We start from the raw sequence: 15,381 nt of genomic DNA, 5'->3' as shown, positions 1-15,381 counted from the left end.
TAAGGAAAGCTCAAAGCCAGGTATGTTGGCTAAACTCCTCTTTTAGAATTGAACCCCACAATGGCTTTGTATGTTCCGTGATGCTCATTATAAATTGATTATTCCAAATAAGCCCTGTGTCAAAATAAATATGCGTTCAATATGTATTCCAAAGATTCTTGTTATGTTGAGTTACTTTTTGAGAATGTGGTTTAAGTATGGACTGTGTGTTATTATGTTATGATTTAAAAATGTGATTCTAATGAAAGTTATCATGTCAAATTGTATAAGAAATCATATGTGACTAAGACACTAAATTGCTCAAAAATGTGTTTAAAGTCATAATTTGAAATGCCTTGTTGCTGATTATCCATGATGATATTTGGAAGTGAGATTAGAGAACATGAAATATGATGTGCGGCCAATGTGCCAAGAATAATATTACGTCATGGCCATTGGTACCAATGAACTGAATGAGATGCAAAAGATTACGAAATAAGTGGTAAATCCTTTTAATAGTAAATGCTTTGGGAGTATCGATTAGCCATCAAGGAAAGGTAGGTCAAAATAACCTAACCCTGAAACTACACGTACCAGTGTAGGAGTGATTGAGGGGTAAATCCCCATTTTAATGTGATGAGATCGTTTCCCCTTATATGGGATGAGATTGATGTATTGAGTTGTGCCCCCTTATATGGGATGAGATTATTGCTAGCGAGATGTAATGTGATGTCGACCCACACGGCATTGTGGTGAGCTGGAAGAGATCGGACGGCATGCCGCGCACATGGTGGTATTGTGAGTGAATGGCTCGGGGTGAGACGGCTTAGCTTGTCGGGCTGAGATCGGACTCCGTGCTAAAACACGGTGGTGTATCAGTGCTAAAGATCACCCAACTTAAATTACTAAAACTTACTTGAAATTTACCTTTCCCCTAACTTGACACCTTGATACTGTTTGAGTCTCTTATTGATTTCATGTTTTCTTCTCCGTTTACAGTTACTCATTCTATTGAGAAGGTGTTTAGTTTTACATACTAGTACTATTCCATATTGTAATAACGTCCCTTTTTCTGGGGGCACTGCATCTTTAATGGATGCAGGTGGTTCCATAGCAGGTGGTATTGATCAGTGATAGCAGCACACCCTCTCCTTTGCCGACTTGGTGAGCCCCACTTTATTTTAGGGTCCTGTATCTCTTGTCCTTTGTACATAGTGTTTAAGGTATAGCCAGGGCCATTTTTCCGGCACCGTCGTAGTACTCTTTTGTTTATGTTAGAGGTTCTGTAGACATAGTATGGGTTGTATCTTATGTTAGGAAGGTTGAACTATACTTGTTCTAATTGTACCATCTATCCCACTTTAATTACGAATGTATAGTGTACTGTTTTGGGGACTTGTTAATGACGTAACTAATGGAAATGAACTGGTATTATTCACACGACCTCTTACTGTCTAATTAATAAAATGTATTCTTCTCTTAATTCATAGGTGAGTTGAGTAGATGACATTGTGCAGGCTTGATCGATCGGGGTAACTCTATTGAGCGCCGGTCACACACCCCGAGTTCAGGGCATGACAAACTTGGCATCAGAGCCTAAGGTTTTAAAGTGTCCTAGGATCTCTCAGAGTCGTGCCTAGTACAGTCCTTCTTATCGGCGTGTTGTCGACCACATCTATAATTATGAGGCTACTTTGCATCTAGGAATAATACCATTCTTTGATGTTCTAGATCATGCGATAAAGCTGATTGTAAAATTATTGCTCCTTTAACTCGTGCATTGCTCTAATTTCCAGTATATGGCGCATAGGAAGAAAGTAAGAACTGGATAAGGAGCCAATGCCACACCATGAGTGGAAGTTGATCCTTTACTTGATGATGCAGGTAAGCACCCGAGGGGTGAGAATATTCCCCCGACTATTATACTGCCTGATTCTACTACACCTAATTAGAATGCACCTGTCCATACACCCACTAGGGGTGCAACTATCCCTCCAACTGATATTCTAGTTCCACCTCCAACCCCTTTTTCCGATCCAGGTGTATCTGATGGGGATATTAGGGGAGCCATACAGATGTTGGCTCAGATAGTGGTTTCCCAGGCCAAGAGATCAAATGTTGCACCCACTTCATCTAGTCACCCAGGAGATTCCACTAGTTCCAGGGTGAACAAGTTTATCCAGTTGGATCCTCCAGTGTTCACAGGTACTGATCCTGAGGAGGCCCCTAGAATTGACGAGATGCACAAGACCCTCCAAGTTATGCGTCCTACTGAGATGGAGGGAGTGGAGTTGGCCTCATACCTCCTGAAAGGGGTGGCCTATTATTGGTTTGAGATGTGGGAGGACTCCCGTGAGGAGGGGAGCCCTCCAGCGAGGTGGAGTGAGTTTGTCGATGTTTTCATTGATCATTTTTTTCCTGCAGAGACTAAGGCAGCCCGTGCCGCCAAGTTTGAGAGCCTGAATCAAGGTAGCATGAGTGTGTGGGAATATCATATGAGACTCGTCCGCCTTTCCAAATATGCCATCTACATGCTGCCCACTATGGAGGATAGAGTGCGCCGGTTTGTGCAGGGCCTTAGCCCGTTGGTTGTCAATGAGGCGGCTATAACTTCCTTGAATTCTGATATGAACTTTGGTAATATGGTGGCATTTTCTCAAGCCACAAAGACCCGCAAATTGAAGAATAGAATGGAGCGTGAGAGCAGCAGTAAGGCCCGGTCCGCGGGCAACTTTGGTGGTTCTTCTGGTGGTAGTGGTGGTAGGTCAATATTCAGGGGAGGGTCATCAGGGCCATCCCAGTCTTTTGAATAGTCTACAGTCAGTGCGCAGCCATCAAGGTCCAGTCAGCAGTAGGGGAGCCGCTTTAGGCCCGGTCAAGGCAACAGACGACCCTACCAGCAGGGTTGGTTTGGTAGGAGATTTCAGTAGCAGCGGAGGCCCCCATGCCCTAGGTGCGGGAAGATGCACTTTGGGGTCACATTCAGAGGGATTGTCGTTCGTCTCACTAGACCATGGGCAGGGGTGCAGCATAGCTGACCAGTTCTCTAGCTACTACTTCCGCAGCACCTCCTCTAGGTCGAGCCACCCCACCACCCGCAGAGCCTGGTTCAGCTAGGGGTGGTACACAGAGTTCGGGAGGACCCAACCGTTTCTATGCTATGAAGGGTCGCCAGAGTTCATAGGCTTCTCCAAATGTTGTCGCAGGTATATTGACTGTCCAATCTCATGAAATGTATGCTCTTATTGATCCCAGTTCCACTTTGTCCTATGTCGCTCCTTATGTTTCTATGGAATTTGGGATAGAACTGGAACAGCTCCATGAGCCGTTCTCTGTATCTACTTTGGTTGGTGAGTCTATTGTGGCCGTGTGGGTTTATAGGGATTGTGTTGTCAAGGTGCGTGGACGGAACACCATGGCTGATCTCATTGAATTGGGGATGGTTGGTTTTGATGTAATAATGGGGATGGATTGGCTTTATTCATGTTTCACAAAGCTTGATTGTCGAACCACAACAGTTAGGTTTGAATTTCCAAAGAGTCAGTGATTAAATGGAAGGGGGATGATGTGATGCCGAAGGATAGGTTTATTTCTTACCTTAAGGCCACGAATATGATTAAAAAGGGGTGTATCTACCATTTGGTCCGGGTTACGGACACCGATGCTGAGTCACCTACACTCGAGTCTATGCCTATTGCGAATGAATTTCCGGCTATTTTTTTGGATGAGATCCCTAATATCCTGCCAGATAGGGAGATTGATTTTGGGATTGATGTGATGCCAGGCATGCAGCCTATATCTATTATGCCCTACAGAATGGCACCAGCAGAATTGAAGGAGCTAAAGGAACAATTGAAGGATTTGTTAGAGAAGGGTTTCATCCGGCTTAGTGTGTCACCTTGGGGCGCACAGGTTATTTTTGTAAGAAAGAAAGATGGGTCACTGAGAATGTGTATTGACTATCGGCAAGTCAACAAGGTCACGATCAGGAATAAGTACCACTGCCAAGGATATATGATTTGTTTGACTAATTGCAAGGTGGTAAGTACTTCTCCAAGATCGACTTAAGATCTGGGCATTACCAATTGAAGAGCAAGGAGCAGTATATTCCGAAAATAGCTTTCGGCATCTGGTATAGGCACTTTGAATTTCTAGTAATGTCTTTTGGGCTAACAAATACCCCGACAGCTTTCATGGATCTCATGAATTGAGTTTTTAAGTCGTTCCTCGACTCTTTTGTGATAGTGTTTATTAACGATATCCTTGTATATTCACGCAGTCGTGTGGACCATGCCGATTATCTCAGTGTAGTTCTACAAACTCTATATCAGCACAACTTGTATGCGATGTTTTCAAAATGTGATTTTTGGCTTGAATTTGTCACGTACTTGGGTCATTTCGTCTCGAGATAAGGAATTGGGGTTGATCCTCTGAAGATTGCAGATGTGCAGAATTGGCCTAGACCTACTACCCTAAGTGAGATTCGCAGTTTCTTTGGCTTAGCTGGATATTACAGGAAGTTTTTGGAGGGGTTCTCTACTCTTGCCTCTATGTTGACTAAATAGACACAGAAGGCGGTTAAGTTCCAATGATCAGATGCTTGTGAAAGAAACTTCCAAGAGTTGAACTCAATATTGACTACGGAAATGGTGTTGACCCTACTAGAGGGTACATATGAGTTTGTAGTATATTGCGATGCTTCAAGGATCGGACGTGGGTGTATATTAATGCAACATGGCAAGGTTATAGCTTATGCTTCTAGGCAACCCAAGAATCATGAAAAAAACTATCCAGCACATGACTTAGAGCTTGCGGCGGTGGTATTTGCATTGAAGATTTGGCGTCATTATCTGTATGGGGTCCATGTGAATATATTAACGGACCATAAGAGTCTTAAATATATTTTCAAACATAAGGAAATGAATCTGAGGCAGACAAGATGGCTTGAGTTACTCAAGGATTACAACTTTGATATCCTATATCACCCAGGGAAGGCTAATGTTGCGGTGGATGCTCTTAGTCAGAAATCTATGGGTAGTTTGGCTCACTTGGAGACATGTCAAGGATGCTGTCCAAGGAGGTTCATTAGTTAGCTAGTTTGGAAGTTCGTCTTGCATATTCTAGTGAAGGAGGAGTGATTGTGCAAAATAGGGTTGAATCATCGCTTACTCTGGAAGTTCAGGAAAAACAATACAATGACCTATTGTTGGTACAATTGAAGGAGGGGATTCATAAACATAAGACTATGGACTTTTCTCTTGACATGGATGATGGTACATCAAGATACCAAGGGAGGCTATATGCTCCAAACGTGGATGGTCTTCAGGAAAGAATGATGACCGAGGCTCACACTTCTAGGTATTCCGTGCACCCATGCACTACAGAGCTGTACCATGATCTTAAAGAAGTCTAATGTTGGAATGATATGAAGAGGAATGTAGCAGACTTTGTGGAAAGATGTCCAAATTGTCATCAAGTGAAGGGCAAACACCAAAGGCTCGGTGGTTGGCACAGAATATAGAAATTCCAATGTGGAAATGGAAGATAATCAATATGGACTTTGTGGTAGGACTACCTCGCACTCTTCAGAAATTTGACTCGATTTGGGTGATTGAGGATCGACTCGTGAAATTATAACACTTCTTACCTGTTAAGGCTACCGACACATCAAAATTGTATGCTTAGTTATATATTAAGGAAATTGCCAGGCTGCATGGTACCCCAGTTTCCATCATTTCTGATCAGGGTTACGGTTCACAGCTAACTTTTGGAAGAAATTTCAGCAAGGGTTGGGTACTCAGGTAAATCTTAGTACAACTTTCCATCCGCAGACCGACGGCCAAGTAGAGCGGACTATTCAGACGCTCGAAGATATGTTGCATGCTTGTGTTTTTGACTTCAAAGGTATCAGGGATGATCATTTTCCGCTCATAGGATTTGCCTACAATAATAGTTATCATGCTAACATTCAGATGGAAACGTTCGAGGCTCTATAAAGTAGGAGATGTAGATCTCCCATTGGATGTTTTAAGATTGGGGAAGCGGAGTTAATAGCACTAGACCACATGCATCAGGCTATGGTGAAGGTTAAGATAATTACAAAATGGTTGAAAACTGCTTAGAGTCATCAAAAGTCCTATTCGGATGTGTGTCCCAGGGATTTGGAGTTTAAAGAGGATGATTGGGTATTCTTGAAAGTTTCCCCCATGAAGGGTATAATGCGATTTGGTAAGAAAGGGAAGTTGAGTCCGAGGTATGTTAGGCAGTACAAAATCATTCAAGGGATTGGTCGGGTAGCTTACAGTCTTGAACTACCTCAGAGATGTTTTTAGTGCACCCGGTGTTCTACGTATCCATGTTGAAGAATGTGGTTGAAGATCTGTCTCTCATTGTTCCAGCTGAGGCTATTGAGGTTAACGAGGAATTGACTTATGAAGAAATTCCAATTGCCATTCTTGATAGGCAAATTCGTAAGCTGAGAATTAAAGAAATGGCCTCCGTGAAAGTACTATGGCAGAACCAACTTGTGGAAGAGGCCACCTGGGAGGCCGAGAAAGAAATGAAGAAGAAATACCCTCATTTGTTTGAATAACCATGTATTTATAAAGTTGTGTTATATGAAAATGCTAAGCGTTTACCTTCTATCAATTATGCATCATTTGTACAGTTGATGGTAAGGGTGTTCCTTTTTGGTGATATACTGCTCGTGAGGCCACGGTTTCCGTTGTTTTTATGTTATGTTTTGTCGTTGGTTCATGTATATGTTGTTAGGGTTGGTTACTGAGATTATCTGACGGGTGGATAGGCCCAGTTAAAGGGGAAACTCTAGAAAAAAATTTGGAAATTTGGGGAGTTAGTCAAAAGTTTGGAACTATTGGTGTGTGTTATAGCAGCTGAGTCACATTGGTTTCAAATTGCTGACTTTGGCCCTCATTCGAGGAGGATGATCTTAAGTGATGGAGGATGTAAGGCCCCGCAAAAGTTTACCTAAAATCTAAGGTTTCGGGGTGCTGAAGTAGACTTTTGTGTTGGATCAACCTGGATTCAGTTCAAACATTAACCTTCCCACTATTTCAAGTATCTCCATTCCACGTCCTCCAACTGCACCTCTTAGAAATGACCCACCTATTGTACCCATTGTCCACCACTTTCACTATCCCTCAACTGAATCTTGCTCTAAAGTCCAACAATGATCCATAACTCAATGCTCATGATGCCCAACATTACTCTCCGGAACTGACTTTCAAGGTTCTAGACATACGAGCATGATCCTGAGAACATGTTCCCAATTGAAATTGAAAAACCCAACAAAAATATGGAACCAGAGGAGATGACCAGAAAAATGGAGAGCTTGGAACAAACTATGAGAAACATAGATGGCTTGGGACGCCACAAGAGTGTTTCGTTCAACGATCCATGCATGTTTCCCCATGTTCATTTGCCATCCGACTTCAAGACCCTAAAGTTTGACAAGTATGATGGGCATGGTGATCTTGTGGTCGATCTGAATAGGTATTATAACCAGTTGGGTTGAACAGTGCGTTGGGGAGTTGAAGAGAATTTTAGGAGTTGCAGGGAGTTTCTGCAGTCCATTATGCGGTTGCAGAACTGATATACGAACTGCAGATCTGCCGCATAAACTTGGGCAATTTTTTGGACAATTATGTGGTCTGTTATGCGGCCGCATAATCAGTTTGTGAGTCGCATAACCCATCGCAAACCAAACACAAAAATCTTTGGAGGGAAGTTCTGCGGCGCATTATGAGATCGCAGACCGGTCGCAGAATGAGGCAAAAGTGCCCTGTTCCGAAGGGCCATTATGCGACCCATTTTTCGGACCCCCTAAGTGTTATGCGGTAGCATATGCGACCACAGATCTGCACCAGGGCTTCAGTTTTTCTAATTTTTGAACCCGACCCCATTCTTATAAAACAGTCTTAGAGATCATTTTAGAAGATTCAAACTTAAATTTTAGAGACAGGAAGGTGTTCCAGAGTGAGAAAAGGAATTTCTAAGTCACTTGTTCATCAATCTTTGCTCAAGCCTTGAAGAATTCTCTAGGGTAACTCACAAGGTCTTCAACCAAAAGGTTAGGTTCTAGCCCTAGCCTTCAATTTCGAGATTTGACTAAAAATAGGTAATAAGCCAAGCAATTATCGGGTGTGGGAGTTGTTCATTATGCATAAATGTACTATCTAGGGTTGTGGGGAGATTGTTGATATCAATTGGGTAAATTTTGGTTAGTGAAATAGGGAAATCCACCATAGGAGGACCTTGAGATCATAATGGCCACCTAGTGTTCGATAAAATGCTCAAATGGGCTAGAATCATGAACTACTTCGTAATTCGTGTTCAATGTTGCTGTGTTTCTAAATAGATCAAAGTTTCCAGGATTCTGGAACAGTGTAGTGAATTAAGGAAAGCTCAAAGCAAGGTATATTGGCTAAACTCCTTATTTTGAATTGAACCCTACAACGGCCTTGTAAGTCTCGTGATGCTCATTATAGATTGATTATTCCAAATAAGCCTTATGTCAAAATAAATATGAGTTAAATATGTATTCCAGAGATTCTTGTTGTGTTGAGTTACTGTTTGAGAATGCGGTTTAAGTATGGACTATGTGTTATTATGTTATGATTTAAAAACATGATTCTAATGCAAGCTATCATGACAAATTGTGTAATAAATAATATGTGCATAAGACCCTAAGTTGCTCAAAAATGTGTTTAAAGTATTAATTTGAAAGGCCTTGTTGTTGATTATCCATGATGATATTTGAAATTGAAAGAAGTGAGCATGAAATATGATGGGTAAAAAATCATACGAACTCGCTCGCGTGATAAAAACATAAAAATAACATCCAGAACTACGAATCAAACACTAAAACGCATGAATTTCAAAGTAAAGTTCACGAACTACTAGAATTGAGACTAAGCGTCCGAATTTTATCAATTAAACTCCAGATGATACCAAATTTTACAGACAAGTTCTAAATGGTATAACGGACCTATTCCAAGTCCAATAATCAAATTCTGAGCCCAATATCTAAAAGTCACCTACGGTCTAACATTTCAACTTCAAATTACCAAATTTCAGCAATACAATACAAATCAACCTGCGGACTTCCGTATTCAATTCCGGGCATACGCCAAAATCCAAAATCAAGATACGAAGCTATCGGGGCCATCAAAACACCGTTCCGGGGTCGTTTTCATAAAAGTCAAATTTTGGTCAACATTTCTAACTTAAGATTCTAAGTCAAAAATCAAAACGTCCAAATCAACCCGAAATCTTTCCGGAACGATACCAATCGACCTCGTAAGTCGTAAAACCATAAGCACACATGTGTGAAATATCAAAAGGGGAAACAGGACGCAATTACACAAAAAGTCTGGTCACGTCATTACATCATCCCCCTCTTAAAACAAACGTTCGTCCTTTAATATGGGCAAGGACATACCCAAAGTGATGAATAGATGAGGATAATGACTCTGCATATCATGCTCGGTCTCCTAGGTCACTTCCTCGACCGGATGACCCCTCCATTGAATATTCACTGAAGCAATGCTCTTTGATCTTAACTTCTGGACCTGCCTGTCCAAGATAGCCACTGGCTCCTTAATATAAGTAAAATCATTGTCCAATTGGACTATGCTGAAGTCTAAAACATGAGACAGATCATCATAATACTTCCAGGTCATATAAATATGGAACATCGGATAGACCATAGATAAGCTAGGTGGAAATGCAAGCTTGTAGACCACCTCACCAATCCTCTCAAGGATCTCAAAAGGTCCGACATACCTAGGGCTCAATTTGCCCTTCTTCCCGAACATCATCACACCCTTCATGTTTGAAACTCGGAAGAAACCCGATGCCCAACCATAAATGCTACATCACAAACCTTCCTATTAGCATAACGCTTTTGTCTATACTAGGATGTATGAAGCCGGTCCTTAATCAACTTGACTTTATCCAAGGCATCCCGAACCAAATGCGTGCCCAACAACTTAGTCTCTCCCGGCTCAAACCAACCAACTGGAGAACGACATCTTATCCCATATAGGACCTTATAAGGAGCTATCAGAATATTTGATTGGTAGTTGTTGCTGTATGCAAACTCTGCAAACGGCAAAAACGGATCCCAAGAACCCCCGAAGTCCATAACACATGCACTAAGTATATCCTCCAATATCTGAATGGTGCGCTTCAACCGCCCGTCTATCTGGGGGTGAAATGTTGTGCTCAACTCAACCTGTGTGAGTAACTCACGCTACACAACTCTCCAAAAACATGATGTGAACTGCGTGTCCCGGCCAGAGATGATGAATACCGGCATGCTATGAAGTCGGACAATCTCGCGAATATAGATCTGAGCCAGTTTCTTTGAAGAATAGGCAGTCACCAATGGAATGAAATGAACTGATTAGGTCAACCTATCCATAATCACCCATACAACGTCAAATTTGTTTTAAGTCTGTGGTAGCCCAACAACTAAATCCATGGTGACACGCTCCCACTTCCACTTGGGAATCTCAAGTCTCTGGAGAAAATTGTCTGGCCTCTGATGCTCGTACTTCATTCGCTGACAATTTAGGCACTAAGGTACATACTACACTATGTCCTTCTTCATTCTCCTCCACAAATAGTGCTGCCTCAAATCCTGATACATCTTAGCAGCACCCAGATAAATTGAGTACTGCGAACTATGAGCCTCTTCAAGAATTAACTCACGCAACCCATCCACATTGGGCATACATAATCGGCCATGCATCTACAACACGCTGTCATATCCAATCGAGACCTCATTGGCATTGGCGTGATATACTATGTCCTTAAGGACAAGCAAATAAGGGTTATCATACTGACTCTCTAATGCGATCATATAAAGAAGATCGAGAAACCACGCAAGCAAGAACTCGACTGGGCTCCGAAAAACCCAGCTAACGGACTGGTTGGCTAAGGCCTGAACATTCATGGCTAGTGGCCATTCTGCTGCCGGTAGATATGCTTAATTGGCCAAGCTCTCTGCCTTTCGACTCAAGGCATCGGCCACCACATTGGCCTTCGCGTGATGATATAAAATAGTGATATTGTAGTCTTTAAGCAACTTAATGATATCCGCTGCCGCAAATTAAGATCCTTCTATTTGAACCAATGTTGTAGACTCCAGTGGTTGGTATAGACCTCACAAGGGACACCGTACAAATAGTGCTACCAAATCTTCAATGCATGAACAATAGCTACCAATTTCAAGTCATGGACCGAACAATTCTTCTCATGGACCTTCAACTGTCGAGACACGTAGGCAATCACCCTACCGTCTTACATCAACACCGCACTAGCCCAACACATGACACTGTAGTCAAAGATGTCTTGCCCTTTTGAAAGCTCGCCTCATACTCCTCGGACCATCTAAAAGGAGCACCCTTCTGGATCAATCTTGTCATAGGTGTAGCAATGGATGAGAAACCCTCTACAAAATGGCGATAATAGAGTCTCTATGCCTAATGAAACCCTTATCAAGTAATTCTTGCAATTGTTCTTTTAACTCCATCAACTCCGTTGGGTCCATACGATATGATGGGATAGAAAAGGGCTGAGTGCCCGTCAACAAGTCAATACAAAAATAGACATATCTAGCGGGCGGCATGCCCGAAAGATCTACTGGAAATACATGTGGGAAGTCTCTCACTACTGGAACTAACTCAACGGTAGGAGTATCAGCACATACATCTTTCACAAAGGCTAGATATGCATCAAACCCCTTCTCAACCATCTGCTGAGCCATTAGAAATAACACAACCATGCTAGGAACATAATCCAAAATACCCCTCCACTCTAACTGTGGAAAACCTAGCATAACCAATGTCACAGTCTTGGCGTGACAACCTAGAATGGCATGATAGGGCGATAACCAGTCCATGTCTAAGATCACATTCAAAGCCTACCAAACTAAGCAATAGTAGATCAACTTTGGTCTCAAAACCATCAATAACAACTAAATACGATCGATACACACTGTCCACAACAATAGAATCTCCCACATGCGTGGACATATAAATAGGAGAACCCAAAGAATCACGAGATATGTCAAAATACGGAGCAAAGTAAGATGACACATATGAATAAGTGGATCCCGGATCAAATAAGACTGATGCATCTCTATGATAAACCGAAACCATACCTGTGAGGACTACGTCCGATGCGACTACCTTCATCCTACCCCAAAAAGAATATAATCTTTCCTTGCCTTGCCCTCTAGGGCGACCTCTACCCGCCCGTCCCCTACCCCTATCTAGCTGTGCGGGTGGAGCAAAAACTCGGGACGCAACCATGGCTTGGGAATTCTGTGGACCTGATTGAATTCGTGGAGCCTGAGTAGTCTTTGAAGGTGCACCCCCTGAGTGTAGGGCAGTCTCTAACCATATGACGGGTATCACCATACTCAAAGTATGCTCTTGGTGGGCGTGACTGTTGGGACTGGCTCGGGCCTGGTCAGCCGGACTGACCGCTGAAGGCACCCTATGTAGGAGGTGCACTAGAAAGTGGCTGAGCAAAGTGTGCAATGTGAGACCTCGGGATAACCGGAGCACCATTAGAAGTTGGAAGTGTTGAGTGAACTGGACGGCTCACAAAGACTCTACCATGACGGGTTGTAGATGCAGCGTGCCCACCACTAAATCCTCCAGTACCTCGAGGCCTTTTGGCCTCCCTGTCCTCTCTCTCCCGGCTCCACATACTCTCCAAACTCTGTGCGATCTCTACCACCTGCTGATATGCAGTATCTGTCTCCAACTCTCGAGCCATGCTGAATCGGCGGACTCGTCCCTAACTGTAGAAACCAAAGTAGGTGCATCTTTGTACAAATCACTGAATCTGGCAGCACACTCGGAAAGATGGCAGCTTCTCAAACTTTACGCGCCATGATTCCCGAAGGGTCAGGGGAATAAACTCTTTCAAAAACATCTCTGAAAATTGAATCCATCTAAGTGAAGTTGCGTCGGCTGGGGTACCCTCCTCGTAAACCCGCCACCACTTATATGTTGCTCCTCACAGCTAGAATGTAGTGAAAGCAACTCCGCTCGTCTCCACAGTACCCACGGTGCAGAGAATATGGTGGCCCTTCTCTAGAAAATCATGTGCATCCTCAGAAGCTAAGCCACTAAAAGTAGGAGGATGATACTTCTTGAACATCTTAAGTCTTAGCTGCTCCTCCTCAGATGCCCCTGCCCTAACCTTGGGATGAACCGGAATAAGTGGTTGTGTTGCCACAACCTCTAGGACCTAATCAATATGGACCTGCTGCTCTAGAGTATGTGCCATGGGACCCTAAGCTCCTTCCCCAACCTGAGATTTGGCTGGTGCATGTGGAATCAACCCCGCCTGAGCTAAGGTACCGAACATGCTCAAGAACTGTGTAAGGCTCTCCTGAAGTGTAGGGGGTGGCAAAAGGTGCCTCGGGTGCCAGTCCCCCAGTTGGAGCCACTAGCAGATCCTCTGTCGCAGTTCAGGCAGGTGCTCGCACTGCATCACGTGCCCCGTGGGTGTTTGATCGTTGTATCCAGCAGTGCGTGTCCTCACCAACTGTGAGAGAATAGAAAGTCAAAGATTTAGTTTTCGATGTCAACTAATTCGCATTATAAGGTATCAAAGTAGTGGAGTTTTCCTAACAATTTTGTAGCCTCTTGAAGACAAGTACAAACATCTCCGTACTGATCTGCAAGACTCTACTAAACCTCCTTATGGCTCATAACTCCTATGAACTTAGAGATCTGATACTAACTTGTCACAACCCCAATTTCTCTCCTTAGGATGTCGTGATGGCACCTAGTCTCTAAGATTAAGTAAGACTAACATTTAACAATAACCTGACATAAATAATTACCAGAAAAACTAAAACAAGACTAATAAACGCATATAACCTTAAATAGGATCTCAACAACGCACTTCCCAAAACAGATGGAACTGAGTCATAAGCTTGACATAATAAACTAGAATGTCTACTACATCACTGTCTGAATGAAAAATACAATAGAAAAAAATGATAAAGGAAGATGACTCAAAGGACTACGGACGTCGAGCAAGTATACCTTAAGGTCTCCAGGAAATCATCTACAACCAATCACTAACGTCCAGCACGAGCAGACGTACCTAGATCTGCACAAAAGATATGTAGAAGAGTAGTATGATTACACCACAACGGTACCCATTATGTATCAAGCCTAACCTTGGTGGAGTAGTGACGAAACCAGATCAAGATATAATAAACATAATACCGGAATTGTAAGCATAGAGATAACATAATAAACATAATGAAAACATAATAACGAGAAGTAATGGAAGGCACATAAATAACTTATACGAAACAAGTTAATAACATAGACTAATGCCGGAATCGTAAGCATAGAGATAACATAAAGGAAGCAATTAAAGAGAACCACCATAGTCAAATACAGATCCAAACTGATAAGGCAAGGAAGAATAAAAGAAACAAGAAGTGTTTTACTAATAACTCTTTACAACATGAGATAAACAACAAGAATCACCAACGAGGTACTGCCTCGTACACAACAAGAATCACAACCGAGGTATCTCATCGTATACAAAAGGAATCACAATCGAGGTACCGCTTCATATTCACATTTCTCAATTTCATTCTCAATCTTTTGTTATAGCGGCGCGTGAGCCTTACATTTAAACAGTTTTGAAAAGATTTTTCCCGAAATAGCTACCCACACTTTAGCCCACCTTATGACGCCGCATGGCTTCAAGTAATTCTCTTACAACAAACACATACATAAGTTCCACATTATGCCGCCGCATGCACATCAATATTACATCAAAATAACAACTCGCACCACACGTGTCCATATGTCATAACTTGCCAATCATCAAAAATATCAATGTTTCCATAATAATAGCCCATGGATCAACCATAATGTGTACAAGAATATCAACAATAACAATGAATGTAAATTTCTCAACAAGAAGGTTATCTCAACAATTAATAACTTTGCCTCAATGTGATAACGACTTTCACAACTTCAACACCAATAACTCAACAATGAGAGAGATAATGTATAACTACTATATTAAATAAGAATAACTTTCAATGGAAGAGATAACATGTATCGATGAATTTAAAAAAGGATAATCAACAATGAAAGAGATAACATGTAACAATGACTTCAAAAAATGATAAATCAACAATGGAAGAGACAACATGTAACAATAACTTCAAATAAGGATAAGTCAACAATTGAAGGGGTAACATGTAACAATGACTTCAAATATTGATAAATCAACAATAGAATAGACAACATGCAACAATGAAAGAGGCAACAACTTCAAATAATGATAAGTCAATAATGGAAGAGGTAACATGTAACAATGAAAAAG

The sequence above is a fragment of the Nicotiana tabacum genome, chromosome 21, assembly GCF_000715075.1.
Source record: "Nicotiana tabacum cultivar K326 chromosome 21, ASM71507v2, whole genome shotgun sequence".
Classification (NCBI taxonomy): domain Eukaryota; kingdom Viridiplantae; phylum Streptophyta; class Magnoliopsida; order Solanales; family Solanaceae; genus Nicotiana; species Nicotiana tabacum.
Note: the sequence above shows the minus strand (reverse complement) of the source record.